We start from the raw sequence: 12,762 nt of genomic DNA on the forward strand, positions 1-12,762 counted from the left end.
GGCAAAAGTGTGACAGTAGTGGGATTCGAACCGACACCCCGAAGAGACTGGTGCCTTAAACCAGCGCCTTAGACCACTCGGCCACGCTACCGACAGTTTAACTAACGCGTGCTCCCGTTAATCATATCCTTTTTCAAGGAATGCATTTTGTAAAAGCAAAAGTGTGGCAGCGGTGGGATTCGAACCCACGCCCCCGAAGAGACTGGTGCCTAAAACTAGCGCCTTAGACCACTCGGCCACGCTACCGACAGTTTAACTAACGCATGCTCCGGTTAATCATAGCCTTTTTCAAGGAACGCATTTTGTAAAGGCAAAAGTGTGGCAGCGGTGGGATTCGAACCCACGCACCCGAAAAGACTGGTGCCTAAAACCAGCGCCTTAGACCACTCGGCCATGCTACCGACAGTTTAACGAACGCATGCTCCGGTTAATCATAGCCTTTTTCAAGGAACGCATTTTGTAAAGGCAAAAGTGTGGCAGTGGTGGGATTCAAACCCACGCCCCCGAAGAGACTGGTGCCTAAAACCAGCGCCTTAGACCACTCGGCCACGCTACCGACAGTTTAACTAACGCATGCTCTGGTTAATCATAGCCTTTTTCAAGGAACGTATTTGTAAAGGCAAAAGTGTGACAGTGGTGGGATTCGAGCCCACGCCGCCAAAGGGACTGGTGCCTAAAACCAACACCTTAGACCATTCGGCCACGCCACCGACAGTTTAACTAACGCATGCTCCGGATAATCATAGCCTTTTTCGAGGAAGGCTTTTGTAAAGGCAAAAGTGTGGCAGCGCTTGGATTCGAACCCATGCCCCCGAAGAGACTGGTGCCTAAAACAAGCGTCTTAAACGGCTCGGCCATGCTACCGCCAGTTTTGCGCATGCTCCGCTTAATCATAGCCTTTTTGAAGGAACGTTTTTTTAAAGGAAAAATGTGGCAGCGGTGGGATTCGAACCCACGCCCCCGAAGAGACTGGTGCCTAAAACCAGCGCCTTAGACCACTCGGCCACGCTACCGACACTTTAACTAACGCGTGATCCGGTTAATCATAGCCTTTTTCAAGGAACGCATTTTGTAAAGGCAAAAGTGTGGCAGCGGTGGGATTCGAACCCACGCCCCCGAAGAGACTGGTGACTAAAACCAGCGCCTTAGACCACTCGGCCACGCTACCGACAGTTTAACTCACGCATGCTCCGGTTAATCATAGCCTTTTTCAAGGAACGCATTTTGTTAAGGCAAAAGTGTGGCAGTGGTGGGATTCGAACCGACGCCCCCGAAGAGACTGGTGCCTAAAACCAGCGCCTTAGACCACTTGGCCACGCTACCGACAGTTAAACTAACGCATGCTCTGGTTAATCATAGCCTTTTTCAAGGAACGTATTTGTAAAGGCAAAAGTGTGGCAGCGGTGGGATTCGAACCCACGCCCCCGAAGAGACTGGTGCCTAAAACCAGCGCCTTAGACCACTCGGCTTTCAAGGAACGCATTTTGTAAAGGCAGAAGTGTCACAGCGGTGGGATTCGAACCCACGCCCCCGAAGAGACTGGTGCCTAAAACCAGCGCCTTAGACCACTCTGCCACGCTACAAACAGTTGAACTAACGCGTGATCCGGTTAATCGTAGCCTTTTTCAAGGAACGCAATTTGTAAAGGCAAAAATGTGGCAGTGGTGGGATTCAAACCCACGCCGCCGAAGAGACTGGTGCCTAAAACCAGCGCCTTAGACCACTCGGCCACGCTACCGACAGTTTAACTCACGCATGCTCCGGTTAATCATAGCCTTTTTCAAGGATTGCATTTTGTAAAGGCAAAGGTGTGGCAGCGGTGGAATTCGAACCCACGCCGCCGAAGGGACTGGTGCCTAAAACCAACACCTTAGACCACTCGGCCACGCTACCGCCAGTTTTGCGCATGCTCCGCTTAATCATAGCCTTTTTGAAGAAACGTTTTTTTAAAGGAAAAATGTGGCAGCAGTGGGATTCGAACCCACGCCCCCGAGGAGACTGGTGCCTAAAACCAGCGCCTTAGACCACTCGGCCACGCTACCGACACTTTAACTAACGCGTGATCCGGTTAATCATAGCCTTTTTCAAGGAACGCATTTTGTAAAGGCAAAAGTGTGGCAGCGGTGGGATTCGAACCCACGCCCCCGAAGAGACTGGTTCCTAAACCCAGCGCCTTAGACCACTCGGCCACGCTACCGACAGTCTAACTAACGCATGCTCCGGTTAATCATAGCCTTTTTAGAGGAACGCATTTTGTAAAGGCAAAAGTGTGGCAGCGGTGGGATTCGAACCCACGCCCCCGAAGAGACTGGGGCCTAAAACCAGCGCCTTAGACCACTCGGCCACGCTACCGACAGTTTAACTAACGCATGCTCCAGTTAATCATAGCCTTTTTCAAGGAAAAGTGTGGCAGCGGTAGGATTCAAACCCACGCCCCCAAAGAGACTGGCGCCTAAAACCAGCACCTTAGACCACTCGGCCACGCTACCGACAGTTTAACTAACGCGTGCTCCAGTTAATCGTAGCCTTTTTCAAGGAACGCATTTTGTAAAGGCAAAAGTGTGGCAGCGGTGGGATTCGAACCCACGCCCCCGAAGAGACTGGTGCCTAAAACCAGCGCCTTAGACCACTCGGCCACGCTACCGACAGTTCAATTACCGCATGCTCCAGTTAATCATAGCCTTTTTCAAAGAACGCATTTTGTAAAGGCAAAAGAGTGACAGTGGTAGGATTCGAGCCCACGCCTCCGAAGAGACTGGTGCCTAAAACCAGCGCCTTAGACCACTCGGCCACGCTACCGACAGTTTAACTAACGCATGCTCCGATTAATCATAGCCTTTTTCAAGGAACGTATTTTAAAAGGAAAAGTGTGGCAGTGGTAGGATTCAAACCGACGCCCCCGAAGAGACTGGTGCCTAAAACCAGCGCCTTAGACCACTCGGCCACGCTACCGACAGTTCAACTAACGCGTGATCCGGTTAATCGTAGCCTTTTTCAAGGAAAGCATTTTGTAAAGGCAAAAGTGTGGCAGCGGTGGGATTCGAACCCACGCCCCCGAAGAGACTGGTGCCTAAAACCAGCGCCTTAGACCACTCGGCCACGCTACCGACAGTTTAACTCACGCATGCTCCGGTTAATCATAGCCTTTTTTAAGGAACGCATTTTGTAAAGGCAAAAGTGTGGCAACGGTGGGATTCGAATCCACGCCCCTGCAGAGACTGGTGCCTAAAACCAGCGCCTTAGACCACTTGGCCACGCTACCGACAGTTTAACTAACGCATGCTCTGGTTAATCATCGCCTTTTTCAAGGAACGCACTTTGTAAAGGCAAAAGTGTGACAGTGGTGGGATTCGAACCCACGCCCCCGAAGAGACTGGTGCCTAAAACAAGCGCCTTAGACCACTCGGCCACGCTACCGACAGTTTAACTAACGCATGCTCGGGTAATCATAGCCTTTTTCAAGGAACGCATTTTGTAAAGGCAAAAGTGTGGCAGCGGTGGGATTCGAGCCCACGCCCCCGAAGAGACTGGTGCCTAAAACGAGCGCCTTAGACCACTCGGCCACGCTACCGACAGTTTAACTAACGCATGCTCCGGTTAATCATAGCGTTTTTCAAGGAACGCAATTTATAAAGGCAAAAGTGTGGCAGCGGTGGGATTCGAACTCACGCCCCCGAAGAGACTGGTGCCTAAAACCAGCGCCTTAGACCACTCGGCCACGCTACCGACAGTTTAACTCACGCATGCTCCGGTTAATCATAGCCTTTTTCAAGGAACGCATTTTGTTAAGGCAAAAGTGTGGCAGTGGTGGGATTCGAACCCACGCCCCCGAAGAGACTGGTGCCTAAAACCAGTGCCTTAGACCACTGGGCCACGCTACCGACAGTTTAACTAACGCATGCTCCGGTTAATCATAGCCTTTTTCAAAGAACGCATTTTGTAAAGGCAAAAGTGTGACAGTGGTGGGATTCGAGCCCACGCCGCCGAAGGGACTGGTGCCTAAATCCAGCCCCTTAGACCACTCGGCCACGCCACCGACAGTTCAACTAACGCATGCTCCGGTTAATCATAGCCTTTTTCGAGGAACGCCTTTTGTAAAGGCAAAAGTGTGGCAGCGGTAGGATTCGAACCCACGCCCTCGAAGAGACTGGTGCCTAAAACCAGCGCCTTAGACCACTCGGCCACGCTACCGACAGTTTACCTAACGCATGCTCCGCTTAATCATAGCCTTTTTCAAGGAACGTAGTTTTTAAAAGTAAAAGAGTGGCAGCAGTGGGATTCAAACCCACGCCCCCGAAGATACTGGTGCCTAAATTCAGCGCCTTAGACCACTCGGCCACGCTACCGACAGTTTAACTATCGCATGCTCCGGTTAATCATAGCCTTTTTCAAGGAACGCATTTTGTAAAGGCAAAAGTGTCACAGTGGTGGGATTCGAACCCACGCCCCCAAAGAGACTTGTGCCTAAAACCAGCGTCTTAGACGGCTCGGCCACGCTACCGCCAGTTTTGCGCATGCTCCGCTTAATCATAGCCTTTTTGAAGGAACGTTTTTTTAAGGAAAAGTGTGGCAACAGTGGGATTCGAACCCACGCCCCCGAAGAGACTGGTGCCTAAAACCAGCGCCTTAGACCACTCGGCCACGCTACCGACAGTTCAACTAACGCGTGATCCGGTTAATCGTAGCCTTTTTCAAGGAAAGCATTTTGTAAAGGCAAAAGTGTGGCAGCGGTGGGATTCGAACCCACGCCCCCGAGGAAACTGGTGCCTAAAACCAGCGCCTTAGAGCACTCGGCCACGCTACCGACAGTTTAACTAACGCATGCTCCGGTTAATCATAGCCTTTTTAGAGGAACGCATTTTGTAAAGGCAAAAGTGGGGCAGCGGTGGGATTCGAACCCACGCCCCCGAAGGGACTGGTGCCTAAAACCAGCGCCTTATACCACTCGGCCACGCTACCGACAGTTTAACTAACGCATGCTCGGGTAATCATAGCCTTTTTCAAGGAACGCATTTTGTAAAGGCAAAAGTGTGGCAGCGGTGGGATTCGAGCCCACGCCCCCGAAGAGACTGGTGCCTAAAACGAGCGCCTTAGACCACTCGGCCACGCTACCGACAGTTTAACTAACGCATGCTCCGGTTAATCATAGCCTTTTTCAAGGAACGCAATTTATAAAGGCAAAAGTGTGGCAGTGGTGGGATTCGAACCCACGCCCCCGAAGAGACTGGTGCCTAAAACCAGCGCCTTAGACCACTCGGCCACGCTACCGACAGTTTACCTAACGCATGCTCTGCTTAATCATAGCCTTTTTCAAGGAACGTAGTTTTTAAAAGTAAAAGAGTGGCAGCGGTGGGATTCAAACCCACGCCCCCGAAGATACTCGTGCCTAAATTCAGCGCCTTAGACCACTCGGCCACGCTACCGACAGTTTAACTATCGCATGCTCCGGTTAATCATAGCCTTTTTCAAGGAACGCATTTTGTAAAGGCAAAAGTGTCACAGTGGTGGGATTCGAACCCACGCCCCCAAAGAGACTTGTGCCTAAAACCAGCGTCTTAGACGGCTCGGCCACGCTACCGCCAGTTTTGCGCATGCTCCGCTTAATCATAGCCTTTTTGAAGGAACGTTTTTTAAGGAAAAGTGTGGCAACGGTGGGATTCGAACCCACGCCCCCGAAGAGACTGGTGCCTAAAACCAGCGCCTTAGACCACTCGGCCACGCTACCGACAGTTTAACTAACGCATGCTCCGGTTAGTCATAGCCTTTTTCAAAGAACGCAATTTGTAAAGACAAACGCGTGGCAGTGGTGGGATTCGAGCCCACGCCCCCGAAGAGACTGGTGCCTAAAACCAGCGCCTTAGACCACTCGGCCACGCTACCGACAGTTTAACTAACGCATGCTCCGGTTAATCATAGCCTTTTTCAAGGAACGCATTTTGTAAAGGCAAAGGTGTGGCAGCGGTGGAATTCGAACCCACGCCCCCGAAGAGACTGGTGCCAAAAACCAGCGCCTTAGACCACTCGGCCACGCTACCGACAGTTTAACTCACGCATGCTCAGGTTAATCATAGCCTTTTTCAAGGAACGCATTTTGTAGAGGCAAAAGTGTGGCAGCGGTGGGATTCGAACCCACGCCCCTGCAGAGACTGGTGCCTAAAACCAGTGCCTTAGACCACTTGGCCACGCTACCGACACTTTAACTAACGCGTGATCCGGTTAATCATAGCCTTTTTCAAGGAACGCAATTTGTAAAGGCAAAAGTGTGGCAGCGGTGGGATTCGAACCCACGCCCCCGAAGAGACTGGTTCCTAAACCAAGCGCCTTAGACCACTCGGCCACGCTACCAACAGTCTAACTAACGCATGCTCCGGTTAATCATAGCCTTTTTAGAGGAACGCATTTTGTAAAGGCAAAAGTGTGGCAGCGGTGGGATTCGAACCCACGCCCCCGAAGAGACTGGGGCCTAAAACCAGCGCCTTAGACCACTCGGCCACGCTACCGACAGCTTAACTAACGCATGCTCCAGTTAATCATAGCCTTTTTCAAGGAAAAGTGTGGCAGCGGTAGGATTCAAACCCACGCCCCCAAAGAGACTGGCGCCTAAAACCAGCGCCTTAGACCACTCGGCCACGCTACCGACAGTTTAACTAACGCGTGCTCCAGTTAATCGTAGCCTTTTTCAAGGAACGCATTTTGTAAAGGCAAAAGTGTGGCAGCGGTGGGATTCGAACCCACGCCCCCGAAGAGACTGGTGCCTAAAACCAGCGCCTTAGACCACTCGGCCACGCTACCGACAGTTCAATTACCGCATGCTCCAGTTAATCATAGCCTTTTTCAAAGAACGCATTTTGTAAAGGCAAAAGAGTGACAGTGGTAGGATTCGAGCCCACGCCTCCGAAGAGACTGGTGCCTAAAACCAGCGCCTTAGACCACTCGGCCACGCTACCGACAGTTTAACTAACGCATGCTCCGATTAATCATAGCCTTTTTCAAGGAACGTATTTTAAAAGGAAAAGTGTGGCAGTGGTAGGATTCAAACCGACGCCCCCGAAGAGACTGGTGCCTAAAACCAGCGCCTTAGACCACTCGGCCACGCTACCGACAGTTTAACTAACGCGTGCTCCGGTTAATCATAGCCTTTTTCAAGGAACGCATTTTGTAAAGGTAAAAGTGTGGCAGCGGTGGGATTCTAACCCACGCCCCCGAGGAGACTGGTGCCTAAAACCAGCGCCTTAGACCACTCGGCCACGCTAACGACAGTTTAACTAACGCATGCTCCGGTTAATCACAGCCTTTTTCAAGGAACGCATTTTGTAAAGGCAAAAGTGTGGCAGCGGTGGGATGCGAACCCACGCCCCAGAAGAGACTGGTGCCTGAAACCAGTGCCTTAGACCACTCGGACACGCTACCGACAGTTTAACTAACGCATGCTCCTGTTAATCATAGCCTTTTTCAAGGAACGGATTTTGTAAAGGCAGAAGTGTGGCAGCGGTGGGATTCGAACCCACGCCCCCGAAGAGACTGGTGCCTAAAACCAGCGCCTTAGACCACTCGGCCACGCTACCGACAGTTTAACTAACGCATGCTCCTGTTAATCATAGCCTTTTTCAAGGAACGCATTTTGTAAAGGCAAAAGTGTGGCAGTGGTGGGATTCGAACCCACGCCCTCAAAGAGACTGGTGCCTAAAACCAGCGCCTTAGAACACTCGGCCACGCTACCGACAGTTTAACTAACGCATGCTCCGGTTAATCATAGCCTTTTTCAAGGAACGCATTTTCTAAAGGCAAAAGTGTGGCAGCAGTGGGATTCGAACCCACGCCCCCGAAGAGACTGGTGCCTAAAACCACCACCTTAGACCACTCGGCCACGCTACCGACAGTTTAACTAAGGCATGCTCCGGTTAATCATAGCCTTTTTCAAGGAACGCATTTTGTAAAGGCAAAAGTGTGACAGTGATGGGATTCGAACCCACGCCCCCGAAGAGACTGGTGACTAAAACCAGCACCTTAGACCACTCAGCCACGCTACTGACAGTTTACCTAACGCATGCTCGGGTAATCATAGCCCTTTTCAAGGAACGCATTTTGTAAAGGCAAAAGTGTGGCAGCTGTGGGATTCGAACCCACGCCCCTGAAGAGATTGGTGCCTAAAACCAGCGCTTTAGACCACTCGGCTACGCTACCGACAGTTTAACTAACGCATGCTTCGGTTAATCATAGCCTTTTTCAAGGAACGCATTTTGTAAAGGCAAAAGTGTGACCGTGGTGGAATTCAAACCCACGCCCCCGAGGAGACTGGTGCCTTAAACCAGCGCCTCAGACCACTCGGCCACGCTACTGACAGTTTAACTAACGTGTGCTCCGGTTAATCATAGCCTTTTTCAAGGAACGCATTTTGTTAAGGCAAAAGTGTGGCAGCGGTGGGATTCGAACCCACGCCCCCGAAGAGACTGGTGCCTAATACCAGCGCCTTAGACCACTCGGCCACGCTACCGCCAGTTTTGCGCATGCTCCGCTTAATCATAGCCTTTTTGAAGAAACGTTTTTTTAAAGGAAAAATGTGGCAGCAGTGGGATTCGAACCCACGCCCCCGAAGAGACTGGTGCCTAAAACCAGCGCCTTAGACTACTCGGCCACGCTACCGACAGTTCAATTACCGCATGCTCCAGTTAATCATAGCCTTTTTCAAAGAACGCATTTTGTAAAGGCAAAAGAGTGACAGTGGTAGGATTCGAGCCCACGCCTCCGAAGAGACTGGTGCCTAAAACCAGCGCCTTAGACCACTCGGCCACGCTACCGACAGTTTAACTAACGCATGCTCCGATTAATCATAGCCTTTTTCAAGGAACGTATTTTAAAAGGAAAAGTGTGGCAGTGGTAGGATTCAAACCGACGCCCCCGAAGAGACTGGTGCCTAAAACCAGCGCCTTAGACCACTCGGCCACGCTACCGACAGTTTAACTAACGTGTGCTCCGGTTAATCATAGCCTTTTTCAAGGAACGCATTTTGTAAAGGTAAAAGTGTGGCAGCGGTGGGATTCTAACCCACGCCCCCGAGGAGACTGGTGCCTAAAACCAGCGCCTTAGACCACTCGGCCACGCTAACGACAGTTTAACTAACGCATGCTCCGGTTAATCACAGCCTTTTTCAAGGAACGCATTTTGTAAAGGCAAAAGTGTGGCAGCGGTGGGATGCGAACCCACGCCCCAGAAGAGACTGGTGCCTGAAACCAGTGCCTTAGACCACTCGGACACGCTACCGACAGTTTAACTAACGCATGCTCCGGTTAATCATAGCCTTTTTCAAGGAACGGATTTTGTAAAGGCAGAAGTGTGGCAGCGGTGGGATTCGAACCCACGCCCCCGAAGAGACTGGTGCCTAAAACCAGCGCCTTAGACCACTCGGCCACGCTACCGACAGTTTAACTAACGCATGCTCCTGTTAATCATAGCCTTTTTCAAGGAACGCATTTTGTAAAGGCAAAAGTGTGGCAGTGGTGGGATTCGAACCCACGCCCTCAAAGAGACTGGTGCCTAAAACCAGCGCCTTAGAACACTCGGCCACGCTACCGACAGTTTAACTAACGCATGCTCCGGTTAATCATAGCCTTTTTCAAGGAACGCATTTTCTAAAGGCAAAAGTGTGGCAGCAGTGGGATTCAAACCCACGCCCCCGAAGAGACTGGTGACTAAAACCACCACCTTAGACCACTCGGCCACGCTACCGACAGTTTAACTAACGCATGCTCCGGTTAATCATAGCCTTTTTCAAGGAACGCATTTTGTAAAGGCAAAAGTGTGACAGTGATGGGATTCGAACCCACGCCCCCGAAGAGACTGCTGACTAAAACCAGCACCTTAGACCACTCAGCCACGCTACTGACAGTTTACCTAACGCATGCTCGGGTAATCATAGCCTTTTTCAAGGAACGCATTTTGTAAAGGCAAAAGTGTGGCAGCGGTGGGATTCGAACCCACGCCCCTGAAGAGATTGGTGCCTAAAACCAGCGCTTTAGACCACTCGGCTACGCTACCGACAGTTTACCTAACGCATGCTCCGGTTAATCATAGCCTTTTTCAAGGAACGCATTTTGTAAAGGCAAAAGTGTGACCGTGGTGGAATTCAAACCCACGCCCCCGAGGAGACTGGTGCCTTAAACCAGCGCCTCAGACCACTCGGCCACGCTACTGACAGTTTAACTAACGTGTGCTCCGGTTAATCATAGCCTTTTTCAAGGAACGCATTTTGTTAAGGCAAAAGTGTGGCAGCGGTGGGATTCGAACCCACGCCCCCGAAGAGACTGGTGCCTAATACCAGCGCCTTAGACCACTCGGCCACGCTACCGCCAGTTTTGCGCATTCTCCGCTTAATCATAGCCTTTTTGAAGAAACGTTTTTTTAAAGGAAAAATGTGGCAGCAGTGGGATTCGAACCCACGCCCCCGAAGAGACTGGTGCCTAATACCAGCGCCTTAGACCACTCGGCCACGCTACCGCCAGTTTTGCGCATGCTCCGCTTAATCATAGCCTTTTTGAAGAAACGTTTTTTTAAAGGAAAAATGTGGCAGCAGTGGGATTCGAACCCACGCCCCCGAAGAGACTGGTGCCTAAAACCAGCGCCTTAGACTACTCGGCCACGCTACCGACAGTTCAATTACCGCATGCTCCAGTTAATCATAGCCTTTTTCAAAGAACGCATTTTGTAAAGGCAAAAGAGTGACAGTGGTAGGATTCGAGCCCACGCCTCCGAAGAGACTGGTGCCTAAAACCAGCGCCTTAGACCACTCGGCCACGCTACCGACAGTTTAACTAACGCATGCTCCGATTAATCATAGCCTTTTTCAAGGAACGTATTTTAAAAGGAAAAGTGTGGCAGTGGTAGGATTCAAACCGACGCCCCCGAAGAGACTGGTGCCTAAAACCAGCGCCTTAGACCACTCGGCCACGCTACCGACAGTTTAACTAACGTGTGCTCCGGTTAATCATAGCCTTTTTCAAGGAACGCATTTTGTAAAGGTAAAAGTGTGGCAGCGGTGGGATTCTAACCCACGCCCCCGAGGAGACTGGTGCCTAAAACCAGCGCCTTAGACCACTCGGCCACGCTAACGACAGTTTAACTAACGCATGCTCCGGTTAATCACAGCCTTTTTCAAGGAACGCATTTTGTAAAGGCAAAAGTGTGGCAGCGGTGGGATGCGAACCCACGCCCCAGAAGAGACTGGTGCCTGAAACCAGTGCCTTAGACCACTCGGACACGCTACCGACAGTTTAACTAACGCATGCTCCGGTTAATCATAGCCTTTTTCAAGGAACGGATTTTGTAAAGGCAGAAGTGTGGCAGCGGTGGGATTCGAACCCACGCCCCCGAAGAGACTGGTGCCTAAAACCAGCGCCTTAGACCACTCGGCCACGCTACCGACAGTTTAACTAACGCATGCTCCTGTTAATCATAGCCTTTTTCAAGGAACGCATTTTGTAAAGGCAAAAGTGTGGCAGTGGTGGGATTCGAACCCACGCCCTCAAAGAGACTGGTGCCTAAAACCAGCGCCTTAGAACACTCGGCCACGCTACCGACAGTTTAACTAACGCATGCTCCGGTTAATCATAGCCTTTTTCAAGGAACGCATTTTCTAAAGGCAAAAGTGTGGCAGCAGTGGGATTCAAACCCACGCCCCCGAAGAGACTGGTGACTAAAACCACCACCTTAGACCACTCGGCCACGCTACCGACAGTTTAACTAACGCATGCTCCGGTTAATCATAGCCTTTTTCAAGGAACGCATTTTGTAAAGGCAAAAGTGTGACAGTGATGGGATTCGAACCCACGCCCCCGAAGAGACTGCTGACTAAAACCAGCACCTTAGACCACTCAGCCACGCTACTGACAGTTTACCTAACGCATGCTCGGGTAATCATAGCCTTTTTCAAGGAACGCATTTTGTAAAGGCAAAAGTGTGGCAGCGGTGGGATTCGAACCCACGCCCCTGAAGAGATTGGTGCCTAAAACCAGCGCTTTAGACCACTCGGCTACGCTACCGACAGTTTACCTAACGCATGCTCCGGTTAATCATAGCCTTTTTCAAGGAACGCATTTTGTAAAGGCAAAAGTGTGACCGTGGTGGAATTCAAACCCACGCCCCCGAGGAGACTGGTGCCTTAAACCAGCGCCTCAGACCACTCGGCCACGCTACTGACAGTTTAACTAACGTGTGCTCCGGTTAATCATAGCCTTTTTCAAGGAACGCATTTTGTTAAGGCAAAAGTGTGGCAGCGGTGGGATTCGAACCCACGCCCCCGAAGAGACTGGTGCCTAATACCAGCGCCTTAGACCACTCGGCCACGCTACCGCCAGTTTTGCGCATTCTCCGCTTAATCATAGCCTTTTTGAAGAAACGTTTTTTTAAAGGAAAAATGTGGCAGCAGTGGGATTCGAACCCACGCCCCCGAGGAGACTGGTGCCTAAAACCAGCGCCTTAGACCACTCGGCCACGCTACCGACACTTTAACTAACGCGTGATCCGGTTAATCATAGCCTTTTTCAAAGAACACATTTTGTAAAGGCAAAAGTGTGGCAGCAGTGGGATTCGAACCCACGCCCCCGAAGAGACTGGTGCCTAAAACCAGCGCCTTAGACCACTCGGCCACGCTACCGACAGTTCAATTACCGCATGCTCCAGTTAATCATAGCCTTTTTCAAAGAACGCATTTTGTAAAGGCAAAAGAGTGACAGTGGTAGGATTCGAGCCCACGCCTCCGAAGAGACT

General features: G+C 51.0%; 52 non-coding genes across 52 annotated transcripts; all 52 read right to left on the reverse strand.

The window, feature by feature from the left end:
* Positions 1–164: 164 nt before the first annotated feature.
* On the reverse strand, positions 165–246 carry TRNAL-UAG (transfer RNA leucine (anticodon UAG)). The gene has a single exon. It is a non-coding gene; the product is annotated as a tRNA-Leu (tRNA).
* A 73-nt stretch (positions 247–319) lies between these two features.
* TRNAL-UAG (transfer RNA leucine (anticodon UAG)) lies at positions 320–401 on the reverse strand. The gene has a single exon. It is a non-coding gene; the product is annotated as a tRNA-Leu (tRNA).
* Positions 402–474: 73 nt separating this feature from the next.
* Positions 475–556, reverse strand: TRNAL-UAG (transfer RNA leucine (anticodon UAG)). Its single transcript has one exon. It is a non-coding gene; the product is annotated as a tRNA-Leu (tRNA).
* A 375-nt stretch (positions 557–931) lies between these two features.
* TRNAL-UAG (transfer RNA leucine (anticodon UAG)) lies at positions 932–1,013 on the reverse strand. The gene has a single exon. It is a non-coding gene; the product is annotated as a tRNA-Leu (tRNA).
* A 485-nt stretch (positions 1,014–1,498) lies between these two features.
* TRNAL-UAG (transfer RNA leucine (anticodon UAG)) lies at positions 1,499–1,583 on the reverse strand. Its single transcript has one exon. It is a non-coding gene; the product is annotated as a tRNA-Leu (tRNA).
* A 73-nt stretch (positions 1,584–1,656) lies between these two features.
* On the reverse strand, positions 1,657–1,738 carry TRNAL-UAG (transfer RNA leucine (anticodon UAG)). The gene has a single exon. It is a non-coding gene; the product is annotated as a tRNA-Leu (tRNA).
* Positions 1,739–1,811: 73 nt separating this feature from the next.
* On the reverse strand, positions 1,812–1,893 carry TRNAL-UAG (transfer RNA leucine (anticodon UAG)). Its single transcript has one exon. It is a non-coding gene; the product is annotated as a tRNA-Leu (tRNA).
* Positions 1,894–1,960: 67 nt separating this feature from the next.
* Positions 1,961–2,042, reverse strand: TRNAL-UAG (transfer RNA leucine (anticodon UAG)). Its single transcript has one exon. It is a non-coding gene; the product is annotated as a tRNA-Leu (tRNA).
* Positions 2,043–2,115: 73 nt separating this feature from the next.
* On the reverse strand, positions 2,116–2,197 carry TRNAL-UAG (transfer RNA leucine (anticodon UAG)). The gene has a single exon. It is a non-coding gene; the product is annotated as a tRNA-Leu (tRNA).
* Positions 2,198–2,270: 73 nt separating this feature from the next.
* TRNAL-UAG (transfer RNA leucine (anticodon UAG)) lies at positions 2,271–2,352 on the reverse strand. Its single transcript has one exon. It is a non-coding gene; the product is annotated as a tRNA-Leu (tRNA).
* Positions 2,353–2,407: 55 nt separating this feature from the next.
* TRNAL-UAG (transfer RNA leucine (anticodon UAG)) lies at positions 2,408–2,489 on the reverse strand. The gene has a single exon. It is a non-coding gene; the product is annotated as a tRNA-Leu (tRNA).
* A 73-nt stretch (positions 2,490–2,562) lies between these two features.
* TRNAL-UAG (transfer RNA leucine (anticodon UAG)) lies at positions 2,563–2,644 on the reverse strand. Its single transcript has one exon. It is a non-coding gene; the product is annotated as a tRNA-Leu (tRNA).
* A 381-nt stretch (positions 2,645–3,025) lies between these two features.
* TRNAL-UAG (transfer RNA leucine (anticodon UAG)) lies at positions 3,026–3,107 on the reverse strand. The gene has a single exon. It is a non-coding gene; the product is annotated as a tRNA-Leu (tRNA).
* Positions 3,108–3,180: 73 nt separating this feature from the next.
* TRNAL-UAG (transfer RNA leucine (anticodon UAG)) lies at positions 3,181–3,262 on the reverse strand. Its single transcript has one exon. It is a non-coding gene; the product is annotated as a tRNA-Leu (tRNA).
* A 227-nt stretch (positions 3,263–3,489) lies between these two features.
* Positions 3,490–3,571, reverse strand: TRNAL-UAG (transfer RNA leucine (anticodon UAG)). Its single transcript has one exon. It is a non-coding gene; the product is annotated as a tRNA-Leu (tRNA).
* A 73-nt stretch (positions 3,572–3,644) lies between these two features.
* Positions 3,645–3,726, reverse strand: TRNAL-UAG (transfer RNA leucine (anticodon UAG)). The gene has a single exon. It is a non-coding gene; the product is annotated as a tRNA-Leu (tRNA).
* Positions 3,727–3,799: 73 nt separating this feature from the next.
* Positions 3,800–3,881, reverse strand: TRNAL-UAG (transfer RNA leucine (anticodon UAG)). The gene has a single exon. It is a non-coding gene; the product is annotated as a tRNA-Leu (tRNA).
* A 228-nt stretch (positions 3,882–4,109) lies between these two features.
* Positions 4,110–4,191, reverse strand: TRNAL-UAG (transfer RNA leucine (anticodon UAG)). The gene has a single exon. It is a non-coding gene; the product is annotated as a tRNA-Leu (tRNA).
* Positions 4,192–4,567: 376 nt separating this feature from the next.
* Positions 4,568–4,649, reverse strand: TRNAL-UAG (transfer RNA leucine (anticodon UAG)). Its single transcript has one exon. It is a non-coding gene; the product is annotated as a tRNA-Leu (tRNA).
* A 73-nt stretch (positions 4,650–4,722) lies between these two features.
* Positions 4,723–4,804, reverse strand: TRNAL-UAG (transfer RNA leucine (anticodon UAG)). The gene has a single exon. It is a non-coding gene; the product is annotated as a tRNA-Leu (tRNA).
* Positions 4,805–4,877: 73 nt separating this feature from the next.
* On the reverse strand, positions 4,878–4,959 carry TRNAL-UAG (transfer RNA leucine (anticodon UAG)). Its single transcript has one exon. It is a non-coding gene; the product is annotated as a tRNA-Leu (tRNA).
* A 72-nt stretch (positions 4,960–5,031) lies between these two features.
* TRNAL-UAG (transfer RNA leucine (anticodon UAG)) lies at positions 5,032–5,113 on the reverse strand. Its single transcript has one exon. It is a non-coding gene; the product is annotated as a tRNA-Leu (tRNA).
* Positions 5,114–5,186: 73 nt separating this feature from the next.
* On the reverse strand, positions 5,187–5,268 carry TRNAL-UAG (transfer RNA leucine (anticodon UAG)). Its single transcript has one exon. It is a non-coding gene; the product is annotated as a tRNA-Leu (tRNA).
* Positions 5,269–5,341: 73 nt separating this feature from the next.
* TRNAL-UAG (transfer RNA leucine (anticodon UAG)) lies at positions 5,342–5,423 on the reverse strand. Its single transcript is given in 2 exon segments — positions 5,342–5,376; positions 5,386–5,423. It is a non-coding gene; the product is annotated as a tRNA-Leu (tRNA).
* Positions 5,424–5,643: 220 nt separating this feature from the next.
* TRNAL-UAG (transfer RNA leucine (anticodon UAG)) lies at positions 5,644–5,725 on the reverse strand. The gene has a single exon. It is a non-coding gene; the product is annotated as a tRNA-Leu (tRNA).
* A 73-nt stretch (positions 5,726–5,798) lies between these two features.
* Positions 5,799–5,880, reverse strand: TRNAL-UAG (transfer RNA leucine (anticodon UAG)). The gene has a single exon. It is a non-coding gene; the product is annotated as a tRNA-Leu (tRNA).
* A 73-nt stretch (positions 5,881–5,953) lies between these two features.
* TRNAQ-UUG (transfer RNA glutamine (anticodon UUG)) lies at positions 5,954–6,035 on the reverse strand. Its single transcript has one exon. It is a non-coding gene; the product is annotated as a tRNA-Gln (tRNA).
* A 73-nt stretch (positions 6,036–6,108) lies between these two features.
* TRNAL-UAG (transfer RNA leucine (anticodon UAG)) lies at positions 6,109–6,190 on the reverse strand. The gene has a single exon. It is a non-coding gene; the product is annotated as a tRNA-Leu (tRNA).
* A 73-nt stretch (positions 6,191–6,263) lies between these two features.
* On the reverse strand, positions 6,264–6,345 carry TRNAL-UAG (transfer RNA leucine (anticodon UAG)). The gene is given in 2 exon segments: positions 6,264–6,299; positions 6,308–6,345. It is a non-coding gene; the product is annotated as a tRNA-Leu (tRNA).
* A 73-nt stretch (positions 6,346–6,418) lies between these two features.
* On the reverse strand, positions 6,419–6,500 carry TRNAL-UAG (transfer RNA leucine (anticodon UAG)). The gene has a single exon. It is a non-coding gene; the product is annotated as a tRNA-Leu (tRNA).
* A 55-nt stretch (positions 6,501–6,555) lies between these two features.
* On the reverse strand, positions 6,556–6,637 carry TRNAL-UAG (transfer RNA leucine (anticodon UAG)). Its single transcript has one exon. It is a non-coding gene; the product is annotated as a tRNA-Leu (tRNA).
* Positions 6,638–6,710: 73 nt separating this feature from the next.
* Positions 6,711–6,792, reverse strand: TRNAL-UAG (transfer RNA leucine (anticodon UAG)). The gene has a single exon. It is a non-coding gene; the product is annotated as a tRNA-Leu (tRNA).
* A 381-nt stretch (positions 6,793–7,173) lies between these two features.
* On the reverse strand, positions 7,174–7,255 carry TRNAL-UAG (transfer RNA leucine (anticodon UAG)). The gene has a single exon. It is a non-coding gene; the product is annotated as a tRNA-Leu (tRNA).
* A 228-nt stretch (positions 7,256–7,483) lies between these two features.
* TRNAL-UAG (transfer RNA leucine (anticodon UAG)) lies at positions 7,484–7,565 on the reverse strand. Its single transcript has one exon. It is a non-coding gene; the product is annotated as a tRNA-Leu (tRNA).
* A 73-nt stretch (positions 7,566–7,638) lies between these two features.
* TRNAL-UAG (transfer RNA leucine (anticodon UAG)) lies at positions 7,639–7,720 on the reverse strand. The gene has a single exon. It is a non-coding gene; the product is annotated as a tRNA-Leu (tRNA).
* Positions 7,721–7,793: 73 nt separating this feature from the next.
* On the reverse strand, positions 7,794–7,875 carry TRNAL-UAG (transfer RNA leucine (anticodon UAG)). Its single transcript has one exon. It is a non-coding gene; the product is annotated as a tRNA-Leu (tRNA).
* Positions 7,876–8,412: 537 nt separating this feature from the next.
* Positions 8,413–8,494, reverse strand: TRNAL-UAG (transfer RNA leucine (anticodon UAG)). Its single transcript has one exon. It is a non-coding gene; the product is annotated as a tRNA-Leu (tRNA).
* A 67-nt stretch (positions 8,495–8,561) lies between these two features.
* Positions 8,562–8,643, reverse strand: TRNAL-UAG (transfer RNA leucine (anticodon UAG)). Its single transcript has one exon. It is a non-coding gene; the product is annotated as a tRNA-Leu (tRNA).
* Positions 8,644–9,024: 381 nt separating this feature from the next.
* On the reverse strand, positions 9,025–9,106 carry TRNAL-UAG (transfer RNA leucine (anticodon UAG)). The gene has a single exon. It is a non-coding gene; the product is annotated as a tRNA-Leu (tRNA).
* Positions 9,107–9,334: 228 nt separating this feature from the next.
* Positions 9,335–9,416, reverse strand: TRNAL-UAG (transfer RNA leucine (anticodon UAG)). Its single transcript has one exon. It is a non-coding gene; the product is annotated as a tRNA-Leu (tRNA).
* A 73-nt stretch (positions 9,417–9,489) lies between these two features.
* On the reverse strand, positions 9,490–9,571 carry TRNAL-UAG (transfer RNA leucine (anticodon UAG)). The gene has a single exon. It is a non-coding gene; the product is annotated as a tRNA-Leu (tRNA).
* Positions 9,572–9,953: 382 nt separating this feature from the next.
* On the reverse strand, positions 9,954–10,035 carry TRNAL-UAG (transfer RNA leucine (anticodon UAG)). The gene has a single exon. It is a non-coding gene; the product is annotated as a tRNA-Leu (tRNA).
* Positions 10,036–10,263: 228 nt separating this feature from the next.
* Positions 10,264–10,345, reverse strand: TRNAL-UAG (transfer RNA leucine (anticodon UAG)). Its single transcript has one exon. It is a non-coding gene; the product is annotated as a tRNA-Leu (tRNA).
* A 67-nt stretch (positions 10,346–10,412) lies between these two features.
* Positions 10,413–10,494, reverse strand: TRNAL-UAG (transfer RNA leucine (anticodon UAG)). Its single transcript has one exon. It is a non-coding gene; the product is annotated as a tRNA-Leu (tRNA).
* A 67-nt stretch (positions 10,495–10,561) lies between these two features.
* On the reverse strand, positions 10,562–10,643 carry TRNAL-UAG (transfer RNA leucine (anticodon UAG)). The gene has a single exon. It is a non-coding gene; the product is annotated as a tRNA-Leu (tRNA).
* Positions 10,644–11,024: 381 nt separating this feature from the next.
* On the reverse strand, positions 11,025–11,106 carry TRNAL-UAG (transfer RNA leucine (anticodon UAG)). Its single transcript has one exon. It is a non-coding gene; the product is annotated as a tRNA-Leu (tRNA).
* A 228-nt stretch (positions 11,107–11,334) lies between these two features.
* On the reverse strand, positions 11,335–11,416 carry TRNAL-UAG (transfer RNA leucine (anticodon UAG)). The gene has a single exon. It is a non-coding gene; the product is annotated as a tRNA-Leu (tRNA).
* Positions 11,417–11,489: 73 nt separating this feature from the next.
* Positions 11,490–11,571, reverse strand: TRNAL-UAG (transfer RNA leucine (anticodon UAG)). Its single transcript has one exon. It is a non-coding gene; the product is annotated as a tRNA-Leu (tRNA).
* Positions 11,572–11,953: 382 nt separating this feature from the next.
* Positions 11,954–12,035, reverse strand: TRNAL-UAG (transfer RNA leucine (anticodon UAG)). Its single transcript has one exon. It is a non-coding gene; the product is annotated as a tRNA-Leu (tRNA).
* A 228-nt stretch (positions 12,036–12,263) lies between these two features.
* TRNAL-UAG (transfer RNA leucine (anticodon UAG)) lies at positions 12,264–12,345 on the reverse strand. Its single transcript has one exon. It is a non-coding gene; the product is annotated as a tRNA-Leu (tRNA).
* Positions 12,346–12,412: 67 nt separating this feature from the next.
* TRNAL-UAG (transfer RNA leucine (anticodon UAG)) lies at positions 12,413–12,494 on the reverse strand. The gene has a single exon. It is a non-coding gene; the product is annotated as a tRNA-Leu (tRNA).
* Positions 12,495–12,567: 73 nt separating this feature from the next.
* Positions 12,568–12,649, reverse strand: TRNAL-UAG (transfer RNA leucine (anticodon UAG)). The gene has a single exon. It is a non-coding gene; the product is annotated as a tRNA-Leu (tRNA).
* Positions 12,650–12,762: the final 113 nt, after the last annotated feature.

Source organism: Rhipicephalus microplus, chromosome 2 (assembly GCF_043290135.1).
Source record: "Rhipicephalus microplus isolate Deutch F79 chromosome 2, USDA_Rmic, whole genome shotgun sequence".
Classification (NCBI taxonomy): Eukaryota; Metazoa; Arthropoda; class Arachnida; order Ixodida; family Ixodidae; genus Rhipicephalus; species Rhipicephalus microplus.